Source organism: Amaranthus tricolor, chromosome 3 (genome assembly GCF_026212465.1).
Source record: "Amaranthus tricolor cultivar Red isolate AtriRed21 chromosome 3, ASM2621246v1, whole genome shotgun sequence".
NCBI lineage: Eukaryota > Viridiplantae > Streptophyta > Magnoliopsida > Caryophyllales > Amaranthaceae > Amaranthus > Amaranthus tricolor.
Window position 1 is genome coordinate 18,190,578 of NC_080049.1, and position 6,000 is coordinate 18,196,577.

Below are 6,000 nucleotides of genomic sequence, written 5' to 3' on the forward strand. Positions count from 1 at the left end.
TTGGATGCAAATGTTTTGTTCATGTGAATGGTAAATGAAATATAGGTAAGTTTGATGAAAGAAGTGATGAAGCAGTATTCCTCGGTTATTCATCACATAGCAAAGCTTACAGAGTTTATAATAAGAGAACAATGTGCGTAGAGGAATCTATTCACATAATTTTTGATGAAACTAACTTTTCAACAAGTGAACAGGAAACAAATAATATTAAAATAGGTCTTGCAAATTTAGAAGATGATGATGAAGGAGTTAAAATGCAAGATCCAGGAACAGCAGGTGAACAGCCAATACAAGAAGAGGCAGGGGAAACTGACCAAATCCAGGAACTGCCAGCTCAACAGGACCAGCAGACTGTTCCCAATCCAGTTGTTCCCGCAGATGACCAAGATGATCCAGTAGCTGAACAAAATGCAAATCAAGATGCTGAATTAGAACATGCTACTGTTCCCTCCAGAGAATTTGTGCCTAAACCTTGGAAATACCAAAGTTATCATCCTCTTGATCAGATTATAAGTGATATGAATAAGGGAACACAAACCAGATCTCAACTGAGAAACTTTTTTGCACATTTTGCGTTCCTATCATCACTTGAACCCAAAAATCACGAAGAAGCTGTAAAAGATTCCGAATGGATAGTAGCCATGCAAGATGAATTAAATGAATTTGAAAGAAATAAAGTGTGGCACTTAGAACCCAAACCAAAAGGCAAGAAGGTAATTGGTTTAAAATGGGTATTTCGGAATAAGCTAGATGAGCATGGAATAATTGTAAGAAACAAAGCAAGACTCGTGGTCAAAGGGTACAATCAACAAGAAGGTATTGATTACACTGAGACTTTTGCTCCAGTAGCAAGGTTAGAGGCTATTAGAATTTTAATTTCTTTTGCTGCATTTATGAACTTTAAGTTATATCAAATGGATGTGAAATGTGCTTTCTTAAATGGTTTTCTTGATGAAGAAGTTTTCGTTGAACAACCTCCAGGTTTTGAGAACACCTCTTGTCTTGATCATGTCTACAAGCTTGACAAAGCTTTATATGGCTTGAAGCAAGCTCCTAGGCAATGGTATGAAAGACTATCAAAGTTTTTGATTCAAAATAACTTTGTTAGAGGAAAAATCGACAAAACCTTGTTCTTTAAGAATAAAGGTTCTCATATTTTGGTTGTTCAAATTTATGTTGATGATATTATTTTTGGTGCTACTAATGATTTATTATGTAAGGAATTTGCTAACCTAATGGGCACAGAATTTGAAATGAGCATGATGGGAGAATTAAATTTCTTTCTTGGTTTGCAAATTAAACAAACTGAAAATGGTATTTTTTTTATCAACAAAAATACATAAAAGAACTTCTTAAGAAGTATGGGCTAAACAATGCTAAAACCAACCATACACCCATGGCTACAAATGTTAGATTAGATGAAGACCTAAAAGGAACTAACGTAGATCAAACAATGTATCGAGGCATGATAGGTTCCTTATTATATCTAACTGCAAGTAGACCCGATGTTTCATTTAGTGTTGGTTTATGTGCTAGATTTCAATCAAATCCTAAAGAATCACATCTCACGGCAGTCAAACGAATTTTGAGATATTTGAAGGGAACAGACGACTTGTCCCTATTTTATCCTAAAAGTGATGTTCATGATTTAAAAGGTTTTAGTGATGCAGATTATGCAGGTGATCTAGTTAATAGAAAAAGCACGTCAGGTATGGTACAATTTCTTGGCTCTTGTTTAGTTTCATGGAGTTCCAAGAAACAAAACACGGTTACATTATCCACAGCCGAAGCTGAATACGTGGCAGCAGCAGCTTGCTGTTCCCAAATGCTTTGGATAAAACAGCAACTAAGAGATTTTGGTATTAAATTTGAATGTGTTCCTATTTATTGTGATAATACCAGTGCCATATGTATATCTAAAGATCCAGTGCATCACTCACGAGCTAAACATATACATATTAGACATCATTTTCTTAAGGATAACGTAGAACACAAAAATATTGTATTAAAGCATGTCAATATTAATGAACAAGTTGCAGACATTCTGACCAAACCGCTTCCAAGGGAACAATATGAAAAAATGAGATTGGAACTTGGTATGATCAAGCTCCACTAAAGTTGATTGCATAAAATTCCCAATGAAGCATCATGAGAATGAAAAAGGTCAGGAATCAACCTCAAAATTTTGATTGAAAATCAATTATTGCATGGATCAGGTAAACACGTAATGAAGTTTGTACTATGAATATTTTCTTGTTTGCATGTTGTTAGTTTGATCAGACCACAGCAATATGTTCGTTATTTTCTTTATAATTTTTTTTTCCATAATTCATCCTTTTTCTATTTTATTTTCATATTTTATGTTGATATTCATATTTCATAATCTATTCATATTTCACATTTTAAAAAAAAAAAAAATGCACGGCCAACTTAAATTAAAAATAATGGGAAACGGTTTAAATCCCAAACAATCTTTTCATATCAAAAGCTATGATGAATGGCATTGATGAGAAAGGACGTGAGGTAACCGTCAACCCTCTTTAAAAACCCTTTATCACATCAAATCACTCAAACCATCATCTTCCTTCTTCAAAAACCGTCACAAGAAACCGTCCTTCTTCTTCCTCAACCTTTCAAAATTCAAACATGAAAACACCAAAATCAAGCAAGAAAACTTCAAAATCAGGAAAGAAAGCTTCTACATCTCACCAAAACACCCAGCCAAAACCTTTAAAAATTGTTCATCCATCCCCATTACTGGAAGATGTACCATTACCATCCCAAGAAACTACTGAAAATATTGGAACAAAACGCAAAACATTCTCACCAAAAAGTGAATCATCCTCCAAAACGGCCAAGCGTCTGAAGCAAGTTGATCCTAACAGTGCTGAGGAGATTGCAAAGGAAATGTCCGTCGAATTTGGGGTAGATAAGTACTGGTATGACTCTACACACTTTCCTCAACTTCATACTATTTTAAAATTTCAAGAATGGGAGGTTTTGATGACTGAGTTTAGTTGTAATCCCATTTTCCCAAATATTATGCGAGAGTTTATTTCAAACTTCTCCAATGACAGTGGAAAGTGTTCTAGTATGGTTAGGAACATGAAATTAGAGTTTAACAGCGCTTTGTTGGCAGAATGGTTCAAAATTCCGAATGTTGGGTTGATACATATAGTGTTGGTACTAAGATAGTTTTTTCTGGAATAAATGAAAAAACGATTTTTAAGTCTTTAGGGGTTGAACAGAAAAGGGGTAAAATCAGTCACAATGTCTTGTCTCCAATACATAAATTACTCTATAATGTAGCACGAAGATTCATCTTGCCCCGAAACTCTAAGAGGAGTGAGGTGAGTCTACGTGATGCAACTTTGATTTATGGCATGGACAATCAAATAAAAATAAATTTTCCATCTTTGATGATATCGCATTTATCTGACTGTATTGAGAAAAAGAATGTTGTTGGTTATGGGGGGCTGTTGACATGGATTTTTCGTAAGTTTGGTGTACCATTGGATGGGCTGGAGTTCCCAATGGGTCCCAATATGAAAATTGGTGCACGGTGTCTGAAAAATTTGCATCTCAAATTAAATAATGAAGGGGTGTTAATAAATGAATCAGAAGAAGTAATTGATGTAGGTTCTGATGAGGAGGAAATGGAGGAAGAAGAAGAAGAAATTGAAAAAGAAGTAAAAATAAAGAAAGAAAAAGGAGAAGAAAAAGAAGAAGAAAAAGAAAAAGAAAAAGAAAAAGATGAAGAAGTAGAGGAGGAAGAACAAGGACCTGTTCCCACTGAAGAAGGAAAAAAGAGGGAACAGGAGGAGGGGACAAGAACAGAGGGGGAACAAGGAGAGGAAGAAGCTTTAGGAGAAGAAATGCCTCATGATCTCTGTCATGATTCCAGTGATGAAGAGGTTGTGATTGCATTAAGGAGGAAGGGTAAAGCTATTCAAAGGAAGAGTAGGAGGCTTGCTTCAAAACGAAAGGCTGCAATGGTTGATGATATCACTAAAACCATTCCTGAGCCTACTTCAAATGAACCTCCCTCTCCCAAGCCAACCACATCATCACCACATCACAATCCATCACCAATACAGTCTACACCACCACCTTTTCAGTCACACACTTCACCTGATGTAGGTTGTACTAACTATGATTCTGTTCCTGCAGCTTCTTTAGACTCTGTCCTCTCTAAGCTAAATGACCTCCAGTCTCACTTCCTTGCATTTCAAGACGAAACTCGTGTCTCCCTTGCTTCAATTGTTGATCAGCTTAACCAGATGGAGAGCCGTCTTGGTGCCAAGTTGGACACAGTAGAAGTACAGACTGAGTTCGTTGATGAAGAAGAGACTGCTCCCTGATTCCTCTTCCTATATGCTTTTATGATTTGTTGGCTGTAATATTAATCAAACAACTTCACTTTTTAGTCTTTGTACCATCTGAGGTACAAAGTTGTATTGTTGAACAATTGCTACTTTTCTTTCTTTGCTTTTATTAATGGTCTGTGACAACTGACTATATGCAGGTTTGATTTTTATTCATGGCACTTACTCTTATTATTGTTTCTTGCTTTCATCACTGACAAATCTATATGGTTTGTGCTGAGGTTTGATAACCACTAATTCTTTTTGATTGATGACAAAAGGGGGAAGATTATGCACAAACTTAAGGAGAGCTGTGAATACACAGTAACATATCTTGGTTGATTTATATTGTTTCTTATTGATGATAATGTGCTGAGTTTATGCTAGCTTAATGATCATCTGTGTTTTCAAGTTGATGGATATTTACTTGTTTTTGTGAATTTTTTTTCAAGTTGTTTTTGTTGAAAATACTTAATAATTTGTGTTAAGTTTTATTGTGTTAGTTTAATTATGTCAGTAATTAATTTCAGTTTATTTCATTTAAGTTTTAGATTAATTAATTTGAAAATTTTTTAAAATATATTTGATATTATGGAGTAAATTGTTTATTATGTATGCTTGGTAAATTATATTGTAACGAGTTGATTTGCTAAGTTATTTAGAGTTGCTTTAATCTCTAGTATGCTCTAAGAATTTTGTTTTACTCTATTTTACTTAAGTTTGTTTATAAAGTTTGTCCTCATCAAAAAGGGGGAATTTGTTGGCCTCTTAAGGTTTTGATGATGACTTCACTTTTAAATAAACAAACATATTTTTAGAGATTGTTTTGTAGGTATATATCCGATTTAGTTTGAATCGTTGATGAAGCCTATGACTTGGTTCGTGGAAGATGTACATGTCTTAATATGTCCAAGATGTTAGATAAGTGTTATAATGTTCAAAATAGATGTACAGTCTACTGTTCCTAAAATGAACATTCTGACTGAAGTTGAAGCTGGAGACAGAACGCTGTTCCTACGTAGCAGGTCTGGAGAATAACATCGACTGGAAAATTGCGAATTAATTATTTTCTGTTTTTAAGTTGATGTAATGGTTAGAATTAATTTAATTGCTTAAATTAATTAGTAAGTTAATTGGCAAATCTATTTTTAGGTTTTCTAAAAATAGCCCAAGACTTTTTCTTGATTAGATTTAGATCTCCTATTTTTTAGGATCTTATGTTTTAAACTCCTATGCTATTTTTAGCATTAAGGAAACTGATTTTTCTTTGAGCAAATAACAGCCGGACACTTTCATAATTCCACCACCTTTTGTTTTGAGAACGTGGGGGTAGTGGAGGTATGTGTGAGATAGTGGACGTTATGCTTATGGTAACTGTTGGCTGTTCCCTCTATAAATAGAAGGGACTTTGCTCGAACCAAAATTAATCTAAGAGAATCCAAGAGGAAAAAAAGAGTGTCCATTAAAGGGAGATCATCTTAAGAAAAATATTTTCAGTTTTCCAATGCCAATTAATTTATTATATTTTTCTTAAGTAATTATTTTAATTTTTAATCTCTTGAGAATTGGCCTTGTAAGGGTTAATGAGTGTTTTGTTGTAATTAGACTTGTGGGAAGTCTAAGGGAATTAGAGAAA